The sequence below is a fragment of the Tyto alba genome, unplaced genomic scaffold (assembly GCF_018691265.1).
Source record: "Tyto alba isolate M040663 unplaced genomic scaffold, T.alba_DEE_v4.0 Super-Scaffold_40, whole genome shotgun sequence".
Taxonomy (NCBI): domain Eukaryota; kingdom Metazoa; phylum Chordata; class Aves; order Strigiformes; family Tytonidae; genus Tyto; species Tyto alba.
Window position 1 is genome coordinate 48,522,013 of NW_024881316.1, and position 20,677 is coordinate 48,542,689.

Genomic DNA, 20,677 nt, shown 5'->3' on the forward strand with positions numbered 1-20,677 from the left:
CTACATCGTCAACACACCCTCCCCCCTCCCCAAACCCACCCGTTCCCCGCAACAGGCCCAGTCCCACCCCCCGCCCCAGCACTGGCTGCAGGGGCCTTGCGCTTGCCGCCATTTTCTGGCCGGGAGCCATTTTGCCGCTTCTCCGCTCGCTTCTCCGCTCGCTTCTCCGCTCGCTTCTCCCTCGCTTCTCCGCTCGCTTCTCCCCTCGCTTCTCCGCTCGCTTCTCCGCTCGCTTCTCCCCTCGCTTCTCCTCTCGCTTCTCCGCTCGCTTCTCCCGGCTGGTGTCGTGCCGGGACACACTGCCCTGAGGGGGTGGCAGGTCTGTCCCCACGTCCTGCCGTGGATCCTCAGCCCTCATCCTGATGGGAGTTAAGTGCTCCCTGCTCAGGGTGGCTTTGGAGGCCTTGGGGACACGAGTCATTGGGGAGCATCTTCTCGGGCAGCCACAGCGAGCTGATCCTGCGCTGGGGGATGGAGCCACTAGTGCCACCGGTGTCCACGGGCACGGGGACGCTGCTGGAATCGTCCCGGCTGATCCCCCCCTTGCCCCCAGGGAGCAATCCAAGTGCCTCATAGCCTCTTCCAGCAGCACCACCTCAGGCAGCACAACGTCACCGGCTGGAATCACCCCGGGGTCCCTGATGGCTTGGACGTGGAGGGCAGCAGAGTGGCTGGGGGAGATGTTACCACCCAGGGGGGTGCCCTCATCCATGGGGACATCACTCGCCAGGGAGATGTCACATCCTGGGAGGATGTCCTCATCCATGGGGACATCACTCGCCAGGGAGATGTCACATCCTGGGAGGATGTCCTCATCCATGGGGACATCACTCGCCAGGGAGATGTCAACACCTGGGAGGATGTCCTCATCCATGGGGACATCACTCGCCAGGGAGATGTCACATCCTGGGAGGATGTCCTCATCCATGGGGACATCACTCGCCAGGGAGATGTCAACACCTGGGAGGATGTCCTCATCCATGGGGACATCACTCGCCAGGGAGATGTCAACACCTGGGAGGATGTCCTTAACCATGGGGATATTGTTGCCTGGGTGGCTGCCACTGCCTGGGGGTGCCGCCAGCGGTTGGCTCTGCTGGACAGGCCATGGTGCGTGTACTGTCCCTCGACGTGGTGGTGGCTGCGGAGGGACGGTGGCAGCACTGGACGGGCTGAGGCCGCTGCTCTGCCCTGACAGTTGTGGGGCAGGACAGCTCAGCTTGGCTCTGGGGGGCCCATTGCTCTGCCCAGGCCGGGGGGAGCCGCAGCCCGGGGGTCCCCACAGGGCAGCGCCTGGCCGGGAAGCAACGCTGTGGCCGGTGACAAAGGTGGCAGCTGGAGGCAGGTTGGTGCTCGTCCACTCCGAGTGGGAGACATGGGGGTTGAAGCAGCTGCTGCTTGGAGCCATCTGCAGACCTGCAGAGGTGAGAGGGAGATGTGCAGGGGTGAGGACCTGGAGGAATCTCCTGGGGCACCCCCTGAGCCAGCCCTGAGCACAGACATCCCCCTGCTCTGTGCCGGGTGAGTGGGGAGCTTGTGGCAGGGACGATTGTCCATGTGGTGGTGAAATGGGAGAGATGGCTCCAAGAGATTGGGGAATTATCTATAAATTATATTTACTGGGCAGGTTGATCCTGACAGAGAGACATGAGCACTCACTGGTGATCACATCCCAAGCCGGGACAGGAGGGCGCATGAGGGGACTGAGAAGGAGAAGGGAGAGGCGCAACGGAGAAAGGGCTCTGAATTTCCCCAGAGCGAGTCCCGGGGCTGTCGGGGTCAGGGTTAGTCCTCACCTCTGGTGTAGAAGGTTTTGGGGAAGAGGAATGGCTGCAGTAGCTGGGCCATCGGAGGAGCCCCAGGGCCGCACAGTGTGTGCTGCAGAGCTGGCAGTGCCATGGTCACTTCTGTCCTGTGGATTCTGTTTGAGTGTTGCCTGGCAAGGAATGTTGGGGCTCCCCGTGTTCTGTCCCGCCCCCAGTAGCTTTGACTGCTCTTCATGCAGAGGGAAAGGGTTAACAAAAGAGTTGAGTTAAGAGTTATGGTCAATGGCTCAATGTCCAGGGGGAAACCAGTAAGGAGTGGTGTCCCTAAAGGGTTTGTACTGGGACCAGTACTATTTCATGTCTTCACCAATGACATAGACAGTGGGATTGAGTGCACCCTCATCAAATTAGTGAATGACACCAAACTGAGTGGTGCAGTTGCCTCACCTGAGGGAAGGCATGCCTTCCAGAGGGACCTGGACAAGCTTAAGAAGTGGGCCCATGTGAACCTCTTGGAGATCAACAAGGCCAAATGCAAGGTCCTGCACATGGGTCAGGGCAATCCCCAGTAACAATACAGGCTGGGGGATGAGTGGATTGAGAGCAGCCCCACAGAGAAGGACTTGGGAGTACTGGTGGATGAAAAGCTGGACATGACCCGGCAATGTCTGCTCGCAGCCCAGAAAGCCACCCGTGTTCTGGGCTGCAGCCAGAGCAGGGGGGGCAGCAGGGCCAGGGAGGGGATTCTCCCCCTCTGCTGCGCTCTGGGGAGACCCCCCTGCAGTGCTGGGGCCAGCCTGGGGCCCCTGACATCAGAAGGACACTGACCTGCTTGAGCAGGGCCAGAGGAGGCCACAGAAATAATCAGAGGGATTAAACACCTTTCCCATGATGAAAGGTTTGGGGTGGTTCAGCCTGGAGAAGGGAAAGCTCTTGGGGAGACCTTATTGCCGCCTTTCAGTACTTAAAGGGGGCTTATAAGAAAGATGCAGAGAGACATTTTAATAGGGTCTGTTGCAAGAGGACAAGGAGCAACAGTTTTAAACTGAAAGGGGGTAGATTTCGATTAGATGTAAGGAAGAAATTCTTTACTGTGAGGGCAGTGAGGCGCTGGCACAAGTTGCCCAGAGCAGCTGTGGCTGCCCCCTCCCTGGAAGGGTTCAAGGCCAGGTTGGACGGGGCTGGGAGCCCCCTGGGCTGGGGGAAGGGGGCCCTGCCCGGGGCAGGGGGGTTGGGACTGGGTGATCTCTGAGGTCCCTTCCAACCCAAACCACTCTATGATTGAATGACATTTTTGTTCTGGAGCAACTTTCTGCAGACGTAATTTTTTGATCCCGCATGTGATGAATATTAGGAGCAACAGTGTGGCTGTGAAGCTGACTGTGGAAGAGCCTCTTAAGAGACATCTCCTCAAGGCAAGCGGGAGGCCGTATGCTGTACAATGCAGCTCTGGGCAAGAGGATGTCTCTGCAAAGAGATGGGCCTTTGAGCTGAGGGGTGTTGGAAGAGGTGGCTTGGTATTTCTGGCAGCTACACACTGCTCCTTGCTTCTCTGGTTGCGATGGCCTTGTGCTGTGCAACAAGCTCTCCTTCATGCTCTTCACTCGTAATAACGTGGTTCTTTGCCTTTCTGAAAACTCAGAAAACTTACCGGCACAAACCCGATGCTCCTTCCCATCCCAGTTATTCGCAATCGGGAGAGGTATTCCCAAATTTTAAGAGAAAATATTTTTGTGTTTTCTTAGTTTTGCAGGCATCCATGAGTGAAGGACCAGAGTACCTCAATCTGTCCCTTCAACAATCCTTCCCCGCTCCATGTTTTCAATTGGAAACCGCACCAGTGAGCTCCTAAATCCAGGTATCATGTACACCAGTGAAGTGGAGGTCTGGAAGCAGAGACAGAAGCAAGGTCTAAGTATCAGAGCTGGGCTTCATTTTCCCAGTAAGCAGACCCAGACCTCAGCTTGAGTTCCCTCTTTATAACACATTGAGATATGGATAGGTACCTTAGGGAACATCTAATGTCAATGCTCACCCATACAGAAATACCACGGGGACTTTTGATTTAGGAGCCAAACTGGTTTGTTTGTTCAATGGGCACGTTTCCAGCAGAGGCCCATGACACCAGCTTTTAGCAGTACACTCCCAACACTTGACATTTATTAAAGCCACAGCTCAGTGAGTGAGGTAATTACCTGGGCATTTCCATTTTCATTTCTAGTAAGTCCAAATTAAAGTCCAAATAAAGTACATTTTTAGCCCTTCGGCAAAGATTACTCCTTTTTTTTTTTTTTTGAACACTTTCCTTCAGGTAGTTAACCATTCATAATACCCATCAATAACCGCTTAGCTGAAGGTATTAGGGTTTAGGGTTACGTAGACAGTAGTAGTCAAAATGCTGTTTCATTCTTTTTGTCACATAATCTTTACTGTATGATAAGCACTACGTAGTAGGCACAAAGCAAAAAGGAGGCCCCCGGTATTTACTTCTCTCTGATAACCCGTGCTAATGAGTTTGCTGCCATTTTAGCTGAAATATGGATAAAAGAAATCCCATCTCGTGTCCTAACGAGCGCAAGCCCTGAGCGTAGACAAACCCTGGGAAGGGCCACATAAGGGTTGTGGCAAGATCAGTGGAAATCCTCTGCCCAAATTCAGGGTGCCAGGACCACATCTGTGTCTCCATGCTTGGCTGCAGCATTTTAGGAGCCATGGGAGAGTTGCCAGCACCCCTTTGCTCTCCCACTTTCACCCCAAAGGAGCTGGTCCAGGGGAATGGGTGCCACCAGGCAATGGGTGCTCATGCTGCGAGGGCGGGTAGAAGTCCTTGCTTGTCCCCAGCTCTTTCCTTAAAAGCAGCAGGGGAAAATCAATAAATAAGGAAGGACAGGAAAGGGGACCATTACAATTAGACCTGATTTTATTTTGCTCCGTAGCCACCGGGCGTCACTCTTGCCTATAGAGTCAGAAAGGAATTTTTGGTCGTCGCTGATAAAATCCCATTTCATCCATAAATTCTACAGCTCCCGGCACTGACAGCAGCATCCCCATTTATCAAAATTTCCCAAGTTTCAACATCAAATTACCAACTCGTTAAATCTGGGGGTATCTGGAGCTGGCAATTTAGCCTGCGGTGTTATTTGCTAAACATAGGCAAAACACATTAGGGTTTTTTTATTATTATTATTATTATTATTATTAGTGTAAATGCAGCTGGATAATTTAGATCTGGGTTTGGATTAGGATCTTGGCCAGTGTCTGTCGGTGTCTGGATTACCAGGACATGCTCTGAAGCTGTACAGCTTCTGGGGAAGAGGGAAGGTGAAGAAGAGACAAGGTGTGGATGGGCAGAAAAGCAAAAAAATGTGGCTTTTGCAGGCGGCGCCTCTGCAGAAGTGGAGCAAAACCAACATGATTCAGCAGATGAAGCTGTAAAATATTCCAACCTTTGAAGTCAAGGCAGTTCAGCCCTGACCATTCATGTATCTCAGAAGTACTAGGAGATAAACGCGGGAAACATTACACAGCTCGGTAAATATGCGTTCATCAGAGTACCCGTAATTGCCATTGTGTTGGGATTTTTGCTTTTATAGAACTACAAACTTGTCTTACAACTGCTAGAAACGCTCTCCCGCTAATTTTGTATTTTTCAAGTTCTTCAGAGATTCTCCATTTTCTCCAAAGACAGAAAATCTATTTTCCTTTCAAACAAAGGAAATCCAGTGTGGAGTCTTTACCTGAGGAAAGAACCTCTCAAAGAAAATGTAACACGGCTGGTAAAACCAGTTGCTCTGAAACACTCTGTATCAGCAAACTGAACAGCTGATAAGAATAATAGAAATTTTTAGTCAATGAGAAAATACTCATCAGGAACCTCATCCTACCAGCACAAAATTTGCTAATATTGCCTGGCCTTGCGTTGCTGCCAGAAGTATGAATTTGTACTGAAATCCCACTGTATGGGAGAAGCACCCCAGCCAAAGTGTAAGAAATTTCACTGCTATAAACAGGGCACATATGGGGTTTATGGAGACATCGGGGTCTGGCTATTGATTTGTGCTTTCCTCTGGGTAATACATGTCCTATAATGCCATGAGATTTATGACCAGGACTTTGAACTCTGGAATAACTTTTAAAAAGAGGGGGCTGTCTATAAAAAGTGTGGTTCGGGTTTTAATCTGTTATAATCTAGTGCCGCAAGAAGACTTCGAGAGTTCATTTATTTGGCCGTGAATACTTTTCACACTGAGACTAGGAGGCCACACTCAAATACCTTCAAAAGTTCATGCCAGGATCAGTGAAATTCAGAGTCACGAATGACCCAGGGAACAATCAATCCTTTGATTATAGGAAGTTCCTATTAAAATAATGGAGCACAGAAAGTGCCTTGCTAAAATGAATGTGAGTCTCCCAAACCTGTACATTTGCGCAAAGTGTTGGCTGAGAAATTTCAGCAATTCCTTTTAAAAAAAAAAAAAAAAAACAAACAAACAACAAAAAACAAAAAGCAGACAACATTTTGATATCAAGCAGAGTTTTGACAACTGATTTGGATAAATTGAATTTCTCTTTTATCCAGATTTCTTGACCTGTTCTTAATACCAATTTCCCTTGGTGCTTGCTTTCTTGATTATAGTTGAAAGAAATTTATAACAAATCTATCTTCTGTTTTCGCTTCTACGTACCTATAAATTTCTACTACATTTATATATTTGTATCTCCAGACTGAAAAGCAAGATAAACCTGAAGGCAAACTTATCGTACCAGAATAAAACTCTTTACTCCTGGGACTGGCCAAAACAACAATCTATGAAAAATGCAAAACAGCAACAGGTCTTGTTTTTAAACTGTTTCGCAAAATATTTTTGTGCTGAGAACCTGATCACTGAAGATGCTAAAGTGCTGCTGGCTGCCCTGAATGCCTCCCAGTCTCTGACTGGGACTGTCCCAGTTGGTGCTCAGCTTCTTGCAGAAGTGGACCCCTTAAGAGTTTGCATACAACTAACTAAACACTAGTAAGATCCTCTGTTTTAGTTTTCCAACACCTGAATGATTTATGGGCAGAAAGTAGGTCTACTGCAAATTCATAATTGATGCGTCTCTTTTGATACGCAGTCTAACAAATGAAAAAAAATATTTAAAATACAATTGATTTGTTACTTGTTATGGACTGGAAGAAGACTTCCAAAAGACTGTCATGTTTTCTGGCTTGCCCTGAGATACAGTTCTATCTAGAAGATCCGAGATCCAAACCATTCATACCTTCACCTAAACAAAAACAAAAGCCATCTTCTTCCCTTGGGTCCTGGTGATACACACACCCCAGCCATCCCAGTTATGTGGGACACATTAAACTGTTTTGACTTGGTTACTTCTAAACAAAACCAATGAAATTCAGTTGCTTATAAAAAAATGAGACGGAGGCCCTCTTTTTCTCTCCTCCACATCACTGCTTTAATCCCTGCTATGACCAGGTGGGTGTAGCAATAACTGTAGCTCCTCAACCTGATGAAAATAGTGTTGCATTCAGAAATTCGATAAATGAATGGGAGGGACAAGTAATGCTTCCCCCCCCCCCCCCCCCCCCCCCCCCGGATGTTTTGTTAATTAAATTAGCATTTAAATAGCCAGAGCTAATCTGGGAAGTCAGGCCCTCATTACAGTAACTAGGAAGGGGGAAAAGAGCTGCAGACAATGCCCTACAAGATGGGGTTAAGTTGGCGTTTCACAAACTATTTGCCCAGCCTGTCCCTCCCAAGTGAAAGCTGCCACCCCCCACCCCACCCCCCCTTTCCTCCCAGAATAATTAGCATGTTCCAGTGCTGTGAATGGAAACAATATCCTCCCTCCAAGCTGTGCCCCTCCAGGGAGATGCTTCCCACAGATTGTGAAACTCTGAGCCAGGGAAAGGGCTTGCCGAGGAATTCACAGTGGGGTAATTACACTGAGGTAGCTTGTGCCCGGTGCAAGATAAGTTGCATTACTGTAATTCATTGCAGGAGGCAGGGGCTCGCATAAAGGAAATGTCCAGAGGCAAGACTGCAGAGCCATGAGAAGTCATCGCCTTCCCAGAGCCCCGATAAAACCCGACGTTGAAGCTGAGGATGGTTCTTTGGCCTCCGAGGATGTCTCCGTCTTCAGAGAAGTTTGCAGAACGTAGCAACGATCACGTGCGAATCTGGTTTCTCTTTGGCAATTAGAATGGAAGAAAGGTTGAAAGGGTGAGTTTTCAGATTTTAAAATAAATTCTTCATCCCAAGTAGAAAACTGAAGCAAAGCTTGCAAGAATTGGATGCTTTCACTTGTTATTGTCCATGTATATGGCACTTAAAACATGCTGGCCCCTCTTTCTATCAAATGAAAAGCTGGTCTGCAATCCTTTCCCCACAAGATTTACTATTTAATTTTACATATAACAGAGAGACCAATGATAACTAATATCAGAGGAGAAGATGCAGGAGGAAGGGCTGGATTTGGGTGACACCTGCTATCCCCAGCAGTATGCACATCTGGCAGGTTTCATCCCACTTATTTAAATCGTATTCCAGGTGACTCAACAGAAAAAACATCACCCTCCACTTGCGGCTCATCATGCCCAGCTGTAAAGCGGGGATTATATTTACCTCCATTGCAAAGTACTCGGTTTCAGAAGACGTTGGTGCGGTTTGCTGAGGCCCCGGCTGGAAAATACCACAAGAAGTTCAAAGCCCGGTTTCATCCTGTAATTGGATCCTCAAGTCCACAAGTGCAAGAACCAACTGTGCGGGCTGACAGCAGGTCCTCCCCTCTTCCAACAAGAACCCCACCACAACACGGGGCTGTGGGGCTGAGCTGCAAGCGTGGCATACCCAGGAGCTGCTACTTTCTGCTGCTATGCACAAAAAAATGTTGTTTAAAGCTTTTGCCACCCTGTTTGATCTGACCTGCTGTTATTTTTTCTTTCTTTTTTTTTTTTTTTTAACTCTAAGACATCTTCTTAACTCTCATGCTCACTTGGGATGCTCTTAAGAACATGGACTTTAATCCCAGTGTTACTTAAATACCAATTTAATATTTGTTTTCTCTCTGCCTTGACAAGATATTCCTCAGGTCAAGCAGGCATGAAATGATAGATATTGAGTGCAATTCTTCTGGGCAAGAAGAGCTACCTTCTAAGATCTTATCTCAAAACCACTTGGAAATGTGTTCTTTATTTATTTATGCCATAAAATCTCATTCGATGTTGAAGGCCCAAAGGATTACAATTCTGAATTGGTTGGTTTGCTGTTTTGTTTTCTTTTTTTTTTCCCCCCGTCCTTGCTGAAATCTGGCCTTTCAAAATAACACAGAGAGAATCTTTGTTTTGATCTAAAATAGCAGCTGCAAGGGCTTTTAAATGACCATTTAAATGAGATTTCTTTTTTTGCATCTTCGCATTATAGTTTCATTCTCGGTCTCTGAGATCAGTAGCTGCGGTTGAGCAGCCGAGCCGTCTAATGGGAATAAATTGTAATATTGTTCCAACTGTCTCCGATTATTACTGTTGAGCTCTATTAATGAACCGCCTTCATTAAGCAAACTGCAAAGTGTGTTGACGGCGGCGTATCAGAGGTTGCTCTGCGAAGCCAGACCCAGCCATCATCTAACCCCACGGTCTTTACGTTGGGTTACGGTTCGTGATCCTCGGCGTGACGTGATTTCTAACGGACAGAAACCCCACGGACCAGCAGAGCAATGCCGCCTTGCTTTGTGACTCCCAGAGAACATCTTGCGGCGAGGTGAGGTTTTGGGTCGCAGCGGCGATGCTGCGAAGTATGGCAGTATTCCCTCAAAAAGGGCCCGAGGCACAGGCAGCACAGACTGAGGTGGGACAGGGCTGGCCCACAGCCACTCTGGTGATGTGTGGCAGGACCTGGGGTGAGCCTGAGACCCCCCTTCTCTGTCAGCGCGACACAACCCACAAACGCCATTTGGGGCTCGCCCCCTCACGAAACTCGTCTATGCTAGCGGACCACATATCCCAGCATGCAATGCTGTCCCGCCAGGAGACGGGCGCGGAAAGGACTACAACTCCCAGCGGGCATCGCGCCTCGCTGCCCGCCTCCCCGGAGCGGCGGGGTGGGCGGCGCTGCACGCTGGGATCTGTAGTCCAGCCGGACGTCGGTCACACACGGTGCCTCCCTTCCTCCGCCCCCCCCCTCCCCCCGGTTTGACACCCCCTCCCGCCCCGCTCCGCCCTCCTCCCCGCCCCGCCGGTTGTCCCTCCGTAAACGGAAGCCGAGGAGGGACGAAGGAGCCGGGGAGGAGGTTGGAGCAGCGCGATGGGGGACTCCAAAGTGAAGGTGGCGGTGCGCGTCCGCCCCACGAACCGGCGAGGTGAGACTTTCCTCCCTCAGTGACACTCCCCCGCTCCCCGGCGCTGGTGTGAGGGGAGCGGGCCCGAGGGGCAGAGCGGGGCGGGAGGCCGGGGGGTGCCGGTCCTCATGGGTGTCTGTAGGGGCAGGTGTGGGTGTCGAGGTGCGCGTGACCCGTCGCGGGGGCGTGTTTATAGGTGTATGTGTCGGGGGGGGGGTGGGGGGGAAGTGTGTATAGGTATATTTATTTATTAATTAATCTTTATGAAGATCTTAGTTTTGTCATTTAGACGTAAGGTATTTTCACACTCTCTTGTATAGTCAGTTTTTCCCTTATTTGTGCTGGCTTCTATGTAGCAAAGGGCAAAGACAAAAATCACTGTAAGGCAACAAACTTTGGCAGAGGGCTATTCTGCAGAAAATCTGGTGACGAAAAGAAATAGTGAAAGAAGTATACTGAAAATCTGTGAAACTAATGCAGAAAGTGAGGATAGGCAGCAATATATTAAAAATAGTATTTCACATTCCCTGGTACTATGAGAAATGCAAAATGAAACAGTAGCTATTAGCTTGGCATGTCAAAAAAGGCCAGTTGTAAGGTGCTTACTTAAGAAATGTTGTAGGAGATAGAGTGTGCGGCAAATCGGTTTGCGATGTTACAGCAGGGAGTGAATTCAAAAGCGATTTCAGGCAAGAGGGAGCTGGAACATTTCTGGGGACCAGTAGCACTAACAGTGGCAGAAGCAATGGTGAAGAATTTACAGGATTTCAGCACAGAGCAGGAAAACTAAAACAGATTCCGATAAAATGCCAGGGCAGTTTACTGGGAAGGATGTTTCTACTTTAGAGAGCTCATTTTTGCCAGTTTGTAAATTCATAGCGGCCGAGAGTCATGAATGCCTCACAACTGGTGACTGCAGAGCTAGAAAATGGAATGACAACAGCTCAGCAGCCGCTTTAGAGACAGCCAGCGTGGCTTCGCCGAGGGCAAATCGTGCCCGACTAATCCAGCGGCCTTCCATGATGGAGTGACGGCATTAGAGGACGAGGGAAGAGCTACGGATGTCACCTGCCTGGAGGACGTCAGTGAGGCACGGACAGGTTCTGGATAAATGGCTTTTAATGGAAAAACTGAGAACAAAACACGCACTACCAAAGCTACTACATCGTCAACACACCCTCCCCCCTCCCCAAACCCACCCGTTCCCCGCAACAGGCCCAGTCCCACCCCCCGCCCCAGCACTGGCTGCAGGGGCCTTGCGCTTGCCGCCATTTTCTGGCCGGGAGCCATTTTGCCGCTTCTCCCGCTTCTCCGCTCGCTTCTCCGCTCGCTTCTCCGCTCGCTTCTCCCCTCGCTTCTCCCGCTCGCTTCTCCCCTCGCTTCTCCGCTCGCTTCTCCCGCTCGCTTCTCCGCTCGCTTCTCCCCTCACTTCTCCCCTCGCTTCTCCCGGCTGGTGTCGTGCCGGGACACACTGCCCTGAGGGGGTGGCAGGTCTGTCCCCACGTCCTGCCGTGGATCCTCAGCCCTCATCCTGATGGGAGTTAAGTGCTCCCTGCTCAGGGTGGCTTTGGAGGCCTTGGGGACACGAGTCATTGGGGAGCATCTTCTCGGGCAGCCACAGCGAGCTGATCCTGCGCTGGGGGATGGAGCCACTAGTGCCACCGGTGTCCACGGGCACGGGGACGCTGCTGGAATCGTCCCGGCTGATCCCCCCCTTGCCCCCAGGGAGCAATCCAAGTGCCTCATAGCCTCTTCCAGCAGCACCACCTCAGGCAGCACAACGTCACCGGCTGGAATCACCCCGGGGTCCCTGATGGCTTGGACGTGGAGGGCAGCAGAGTGGCTGGGGGAGATGTTACCACCCAGGGGGGTGCCCTCATCCATGGGGACATCACTCGCCAGGGAGATGTCACATCCTGGGAGGATGTCCTCATCCATGGGGACATCACTCGCCAGGGAGATGTCACATCCTGGGAGGATGTCCTCATCCATGGGGACATCACTCGCCAGGGAGATGTCAACACCTGGGAGGATGTCCTCATCCATGGGGACATCACTCGCCAGGGAGATGTCACATCCTGGGAGGATGTCCTCATCCATGGGGACATCACTCGCCAGGGAGATGTCAACACCTGGGAGGATGTCCTCATCCATGGGGACATCACTCGCCAGGGAGATGTCAACACCTGGGAGGATGTCCTTAACCATGGGGATATTGTTGCCTGGGTGGCTGCCACTGCCTGGGGGTGCCGCCAGCGGTTGGCTCTGCTGGACAGGCCATGGTGCGTGTACTGTCCCTCGACGTGGTGGTGGCTGCGGAGGGACGGTGGCAGCACTGGACGGGCTGAGGCCGCTGCTCTGCCCTGACAGTTGTGGGGCAGGACAGCTCAGCTTGGCTCTGGGGGGCCCATTGCTCTGCCCAGGCCGGGGGGAGCCGCAGCCCGGGGGTCCCCACAGGGCAGCGCCTGGCCGGGAAGCAACGCTGTGGCCGGTGACAAAGGTGGCAGCTGGAGGCAGGTTGGTGCTCGTCCACTCCGAGTGGGAGACATGGGGGTTGAAGCAGCTGCTGCTTGGAGCCATCTGCAGACCTGCAGAGGTGAGAGGGAGATGTGCAGGGGTGAGGACCTGGAGGAATCTCCTGGGGCACCCCCTGAGCCAGCCCTGAGCACAGACATCCCCCTGCTCTGTGCCGGGTGAGTGGGGAGCTTGTGGCAGGGACGATTGTCCATGTGGTGGTGAAATGGGAGAGATGGCTCCAAGAGATTGGGGAATTATCTATAAATTATATTTACTGGGCAGGTTGATCCTGACAGAGAGACATGAGCACTCACTGGTGATCACATCCCAAGCCGGGACAGGAGGGCGCATGAGGGGACTGAGAAGGAGAAGGGAGAGGCGCAACGGAGAAAGGGCTCTGAATTTCCCCAGAGCGAGTCCCGGGGCTGTCGGGGTCAGGGTTAGTCCTCACCTCTGGTGTAGAAGGTTTTGGGGAAGAGGAATGGCTGCAGTAGCTGGGCCATCGGAGGAGCCCCAGGGCCGCACAGTGTGTGCTGCAGAGCTGGCAGTGCCATGGTCACTTCTGTCCTGTGGATTCTGTTTGAGTGTTGCCTGGCAAGGAATGTTGGGGCTCCCCGTGTTCTGTCCCGCCCCCAGTAGCTTTGACTGCTCTTCATGCAGAGGGAAAGGGTTAACAAAAGAGTTGAGTTAAGAGTTATGGTCAATGGCTCAATGTCCAGGGGGAAACCAGTAAGGAGTGGTGTCCCTAAAGGGTTTGTACTGGGACCAGTACTATTTCATGTCTTCACCAATGACATAGACAGTGGGATTGAGTGCACCCTCATCAAATTAGTGAATGACACCAAACTGAGTGGTGCAGTTGCCTCACCTGAGGGAAGGCATGCCTTCCAGAGGGACCTGGACAAGCTTAAGAAGTGGGCCCATGTGAACCTCTTGGAGATCAACAAGGCCAAATGCAAGGTCCTGCACATGGGTCAGGGCAATCCCCAGTAACAATACAGGCTGGGGGATGAGTGGATTGAGAGCAGCCCCACAGAGAAGGACTTGGGAGTACTGGTGGATGAAAAGCTGGACATGACCCGGCAATGTCTGCTCGCAGCCCAGAAAGCCACCCGTGTTCTGGGCTGCAGCCAGAGCAGGGGGGGCAGCAGGGCCAGGGAGGGGATTCTCCCCCTCTGCTGCGCTCTGGGGAGACCCCCCTGCAGTGCTGGGGCCAGCCTGGGGCCCCTGACATCAGAAGGACACTGACCTGCTTGAGCAGGGCCAGAGGAGGCCACAGAAATAATCAGAGGGATTAAACACCTTTCCCATGATGAAAGGTTTGGGGTGGTTCAGCCTGGAGAAGGGAAAGCTCTTGGGGAGACCTTATTGCCGCCTTTCAGTACTTAAAGGGGGCTTATAAGAAAGATGCAGAGAGACATTTTAATAGGGTCTGTTGCAAGAGGACAAGGAGCAACAGTTTTAAACTGAAAGGGGGTAGATTTCGATTAGATGTAAGGAAGAAATTCTTTACTGTGAGGGCAGTGAGGCGCTGGCACAAGTTGCCCAGAGCAGCTGTGGCTGCCCCCTCCCTGGAAGGGTTCAAGGCCAGGTTGGACGGGGCTGGGAGCCCCCTGGGCTGGGGGAAGGGGGCCCTGCCCGGGGCAGGGGGGTTGGGACTGGGTGATCTCTGAGGTCCCTTCCAACCCAAACCACTCTATGATTGAATGACATTTTTGTTCTGGAGCAACTTTCTGCAGACGTAATTTTTTGATCCCGCATGTGATGAATATTAGGAGCAACAGTGTGGCTGTGAAGCTGACTGTGGAAGAGCCTCTTAAGAGACATCTCCTCAAGGCAAGCGGGAGGCCGTATGCTGTACAATGCAGCTCTGGGCAAGAGGATGTCTCTGCAAAGAGATGGGCCTTTGAGCTGAGGGGTGTTGGAAGAGGTGGCTTGGTATTTCTGGCAGCTACACACTGCTCCTTGCTTCTCTGGTTGCGATGGCCTTGTGCTGTGCAACAAGCTCTCCTTCATGCTCTTCACTCGTAATAACGTGGTTCTTTGCCTTTCTGAAAACTCAGAAAACTTACCGGCACAAACCCGATGCTCCTTCCCATCCCAGTTATTCGCAATCGGGAGAGGTATTCCCAAATTTTAAGAGAAAATATTTTTGTGTTTTCTTAGTTTTGCAGGCATCCATGAGTGAAGGACCAGAGTACCTCAATCTGTCCCTTCAACAATCCTTCCCCGCTCCATGTTTTCAATTGGAAACCGCACCAGTGAGCTCCTAAATCCAGGTATCATGTACACCAGTGAAGTGGAGGTCTGGAAGCAGAGACAGAAGCAAGGTCTAAGTATCAGAGCTGGGCTTCATTTTCCCAGTAAGCAGACCCAGACCTCAGCTTGAGTTCCCTCTTTATAACACATTGAGATATGGATAGGTACCTTAGGGAACATCTAATGTCAATGCTCACCCATACAGAAATACCACGGGGACTTTTGATTTAGGAGCCAAACTGGTTTGTTTGTTCAATGGGCACGTTTCCAGCAGAGGCCCATGACACCAGCTTTTAGCAGTACACTCCCAACACTTGACATTTATTAAAGCCACAGCTCAGTGAGTGAGGTAATTACCTGGGCATTTCCATTTTCATTTCTAGTAAGTCCAAATTAAAGTCCAAATAAAGTACATTTTTAGCCCTTCGGCAAAGATTACTCCTTTTTTTTTTTTTTGAACACTTTCCTTCAGGTAGTTAACCATTCATAATACCCATCAATAACCGCTTAGCTGAAGGTATTAGGGTTTAGGGTTACGTAGACAGTAGTAGTCAAAATGCTGTTTCATTCTTTTTGTCACATAATCTTTACTGTATGATAAGCACTACGTAGTAGGCACAAAGCAAAAAGGAGGCCCCCGGTATTTACTTCTCTCTGATAACCCGTGCTAATGAGTTTGCTGCCATTTTAGCTGAAATATGGATAAAAGAAATCCCATCTCGTGTCCTAACGAGCGCAAGCCCTGAGCGTAGACAAACCCTGGGAAGGGCCACATAAGGGTTGTGGCAAGATCAGTGGAAATCCTCTGCCCAAATTCAGGGTGCCAGGACCACATCTGTGTCTCCATGCTTGGCTGCAGCATTTTAGGAGCCATGGGAGAGTTGCCAGCACCCCTTTGCTCTCCCACTTTCACCCCAAAGGAGCTGGTCCAGGGGAATGGGTGCCACCAGGCAATGGGTGCTCATGCTGCGAGGGCGGGTAGAAGTCCTTGCTTGTCCCCAGCTCTTTCCTTAAAAGCAGCAGGGGAAAATCAATAAATAAGGAAGGACAGGAAAGGGGACCATTACAATTAGACCTGATTTTATTTTGCTCCGTAGCCACCGGGCGTCACTCTTGCCTATAGAGTCAGAAAGGAATTTTTGGTCGTCGCTGATAAAATCCCATTTCATCCATAAATTCTACAGCTCCCGGCACTGACAGCAGCATCCCCATTTATCAAAATTTCCCAAGTTTCAACATCAAATTACCAACTCGTTAAATCTGGGGGTATCTGGAGCTGGCAATTTAGCCTGCGGTGTTATTTGCTAAACATAGGCAAAACACATTAGGGTTTTTTTATTATTATTATTATTATTATTATTAGTGTAAATGCAGCTGGATAATTTAGATCTGGGTTTGGATTAGGATCTTGGCCAGTGTCTGTCGGTGTCTGGATTACCAGGACATGCTCTGAAGCTGTACAGCTTCTGGGGAAGAGGGAAGGTGAAGAAGAGACAAGGTGTGGATGGGCAGAAAAGCAAAAAAATGTGGCTTTTGCAGGCGGCGCCTCTGCAGAAGTGGAGCAAAACCAACATGATTCAGCAGATGAAGCTGTAAAATATTCCAACCTTTGAAGTCAAGGCAGTTCAGCCCTGACCATTCATGTATCTCAGAAGTACTAGGAGATAAACGCGGGAAACATTACACAGCTCGGTAAATATGCGTTCATCAGAGTACCCGTAATTGCCATTGTGTTGGGATTTTTGCTTTTATAGAACTACAAACTTGTCTTACAACTGCTAGAAACGCTCTCCCGCTAATTTTGTATTTTTCAAGTTCTTCAGAGATTCTCCATTTTCTCCAAAGACAGAAAATCTATTTTCCTTTCAAACAAAGGAAATCCAGTGTGGAGTCTTTACCTGAGGAAAGAACCTCTCAAAGAAAATGTAACACGGCTGGTAAAACCAGTTGCTCTGAAACACTCTGTATCAGCAAACTGAACAGCTGATAAGAATAATAGAAATTTTTAGTCAATGAGAAAATACTCATCAGGAACCTCATCCTACCAGCACAAAATTTGCTAATATTGCCTGGCCTTGCGTTGCTGCCAGAAGTATGAATTTGTACTGAAATCCCACTGTATGGGAGAAGCACCCCAGCCAAAGTGTAAGAAATTTCACTGCTATAAACAGGGCACATATGGGGTTTATGGAGACATCGGGGTCTGGCTATTGATTTGTGCTTTCCTCTGGGTAATACATGTCCTATAATGCCATGAGATTTATGACCAGGACTTTGAACTCTGGAATAACTTTTAAAAAGAGGGGGCTGTCTATAAAAAGTGTGGTTCGGGTTTTAATCTGTTATAATCTAGTGCCGCAAGAAGACTTCGAGAGTTCATTTATTTGGCCGTGAATACTTTTCACACTGAGACTAGGAGGCCACACTCAAATACCTTCAAAAGTTCATGCCAGGATCAGTGAAATTCAGAGTCACGAATGACCCAGGGAACAATCAATCCTTTGATTATAGGAAGTTCCTATTAAAATAATGGAGCACAGAAAGTGCCTTGCTAAAATGAATGTGAGTCTCCCAAACCTGTACATTTGCGCAAAGTGTTGGCTGAGAAATTTCAGCAATTCCTTTTAAAAAAAAAAAAAAAACAAACAAACAACAAAAAACAAAAAGCAGACAACATTTTGATATCAAGCAGAGTTTTGACAACTGATTTGGATAAATTGAATTTCTCTTTTATCCAGATTTCTTGACCTGTTCTTAATACCAATTTCCCTTGGTGCTTGCTTTCTTGATTATAGTTGAAAGAAATTTATAACAAATCTATCTTCTGTTTTCGCTTCTACGTACCTATAAATTTCTACTACATTTATATATTTGTATCTCCAGACTGAAAAGCAAGATAAACCTGAAGGCAAACTTATCGTACCAGAATAAAACTCTTTACTCCTGGGACTGGCCAAAACAACAATCTATGAAAAATGCAAAACAGCAACAGGTCTTGTTTTTAAACTGTTTCGCAAAATATTTTTGTGCTGAGAACCTGATCACTGAAGATGCTAAAGTGCTGCTGGCTGCCCTGAATGCCTCCCAGTCTCTGACTGGGACTGTCCCAGTTGGTGCTCAGCTTCTTGCAGAAGTGGACCCCTTAAGAGTTTGCATACAACTAACTAAACACTAGTAAGATCCTCTGTTTTAGTTTTCCAACACCTGAATGATTTATGGGCAGAAAGTAGGTCTACTGCAAATTCATAATTGATGCGTCTCTTTTGATACGCAGTCTAACAAATGAAAAAAAATATTTAAAATACAATTGATTTGTTACTTGTTATGGACTGGAAGAAGACTTCCAAAAGACTGTCATGTTTTCTGGCTTGCCCTGAGATACAGTTCTATCTAGAAGATCCGAGATCCAAACCATTCATACCTTCACCTAAATAAAAACAAAAGCCATCTTCTTCCCTTGGGTCCTGGTGATACACACACCCCAGCCATCCCAGTTATGTGGGACACATTAAACTGTTTTGACTTGGTTACTTCTAAACAAAACCAATGAAATTCAGTTGCTTATAAAAAAATGAGACGGAGGCCCTCTTTTTCTCTCCTCCACATCACTGCTTTAATCCCTGCTATGACCAGGTGGGTGTAGCAATGAACTGTAGCTCCTCAACCTGATGAAAATAGTGTTGCATTCAGAAATTCGATAAATGAATGGGAGGGACAAGTAATGCTTCCCCCCCCCCCCCCCCCCCCCCCGGATGTTTTGTTAATTAAATTAGCATTTAAATAGCCAGAGCTAATCTGGGAAGTCAGGCCCTCATTACAGTAACTAGGAAGGGGGAAAAGAGCTGCAGACAATGCCCTACAAGATGGGGTTAAGTTGGCGTTTCACAAACTATTTGCCCAGCCTGTCCCTCCCAAGTGAAAGCTGCCACCCCCCCCACCCCACCCCCCCTTTCCTCCCAGAATAATTAGCATGTTCCAGTGCTGTGAATGGAAACAATATCCTCCCTCCAAGCTGTGCCCCTCCAGGGAGATGCTTCCCACAGATTGTGAAACTCTGAGCCAGGGAAAGGGCTTGCCGAGGAATTCACAGTGGGGTAATTACACTGAGGTAGCTTGTGCCCGGTGCAAGATAAGTTGCATTACTGTAATTCATTGCAGGAGGCAGGGGCTCGCATAAAGGAAATGTCCAGAGGCAAGACTGCAGAGCCATGAGAAGTCATCGCCTTCCCAGAGCCCCGATAAAACCCGACGTTGAAGCTGAGGATGGTTCTTTGGCCTCCGAGGATGTCTCCGTCTTCAGAGAAGTTTGCAGAACGTAGCAACGATCACGTGCGAATCTGGTTTCTCTTTGGCAATTAGAATGGAAGAAAGGTTGAAAGGGTGAGTTTTCAGATTTTAAAATAAATTCTTCATCCCAAGTAGAAAACTGAAGCAAAGCTTGCAAGAATTGGATGCTTTCACTTGTTATTGTCCATGTATATGGCACTTAAAACATGCTGGCCCCTCTTTCTATCAAATGAAAAGCTGGTCTGCAATCCTTTCCCCACAAGATTTACTATTTAATTTTACATATAACAGAGAGACCAATGATAACTAATATCAGAGGAGAAGATGCAGGAGGAAGGGCTGGATTTGGGTGACACCTGCTATCCCCAGCAGTATGCACATCTGGCAGGTTTCATCCCACTTATTTAAATCGTATTCCAGGTGACTCAACAGAAAAAACATCACCCTCCACTTGCGGCTCATCATGCCCAGCTGTAAAGCGGGGATTATATTTACCTCCATTGCAAAGTACTCGGTTTCAGAAGACGTTGGTGCGGTTTGCTGAGGCCCCGGCTGGAAAATACCACAAGAAGTTCAAAGCCCGGTTTCATCCTGTAATTGGATCCTCAAGTCCACAAGTGCAAGAACCAACTGTGCGGGCTGACAGCAGGTCCTCCCCTCTTCCAACAAGAACCCCACCACAACACGGGGCTGTGGGGCTGAGCTGCAAGCGTGGCATACCCAGGAGCTGCTACTTTCTGCTGCTATGCACAAAAAAATGTTGTTTAAAGCTTTTGCCACCCTGTTTGATCTGACCTGCTGTTATTTTTTCTTTCTTTTTTTTTTTTTTTAACTCTAAGACATCTTCTTAACTCTCATGCTCACTTGGGATGCTCTTAAGAACATGGACTTTAATCCCAGTGTTACTTAAATACCAATTTAATATTTGTTTTCTCTCTGCCTTGACAAGATATTCCTCAGGTCAAGCAGGCATGAAATGATAGATATTGAGTGCAATTCTTCTGGGCAAGAAGAGCTACCTTCTAAGATCTTATCTCAAAACCACTTGGAAATGTGTTCTTTATTTATTTATGCCATAAAATCTCATTCGATGTTGAAGGCCCAAAGGATTACAATTCTGAATTGGTTGGTTTGCTGTTTTGTTTTCTTTTTTTTTTCCCCCCGTCCTTGCTGAAATCTGGCCTTTCAAAATAACACAGAGAGAATCTTTGTTTTGATCTAAAATAGCAGCTGCAAGGGCTTTTAAATGACCATTTAAATGAGATTTCTTTTTTTGCATCTTCGCATTATAGTTTCATTCTCGGTCTCTGAGATCAGTAGCTGCGGTTGAGCAGCCGAGCCGTCTAATGGGAATAAATTGTAATATTGTTCCAACTGTCTCCGATTATTACTGTTGAGCTCTATTAATGAACCGCCTTCATTAAGCAAACTGCAAAGTGTGTTGACGGCGGCGTATCAGAGGTTGCTCTGCGAAGCCAGACCCAGCCATCATCTAACCCCACGGTCTTTACGTT

The 20,677-nt window shown here is 48.8% G+C and overlaps 2 long non-coding RNA genes across 7 annotated transcripts; both read left to right on the top strand.

Annotated features, from left to right (window-relative positions):
- The first annotated feature begins 2,991 nt into the window (after positions 1-2,991).
- On the top strand, positions 2,992-9,269 carry LOC122154456. Its single transcript, XR_006166363.1, has 4 exons — positions 2,992-3,624; positions 5,145-6,781; positions 7,766-7,987; positions 8,315-9,269. It is a non-coding gene; the product is annotated as an uncharacterized LOC122154456 (long non-coding RNA).
- Positions 9,270-9,937: 668 nt separating this feature from the next.
- On the top strand, positions 9,938-20,537 carry LOC122154515. 6 transcript variants are annotated; one of them, XR_006166463.1, is made up of 7 exons: positions 9,940-10,121; positions 10,980-11,200; positions 14,784-14,896; positions 16,416-16,568; positions 17,760-18,050; positions 19,035-19,256; positions 19,584-20,537. It is a non-coding gene; the product is annotated as an uncharacterized LOC122154515 (long non-coding RNA). The 6 variants fall into 6 exon arrangements; XR_006166464.1 differs by having other exon boundaries at positions 9,938-10,121; positions 10,965-11,200; positions 16,416-18,050; XR_006166459.1 differs by having other exon boundaries at positions 9,938-10,121; positions 16,416-18,050.
- Positions 20,538-20,677: the final 140 nt, after the last annotated feature.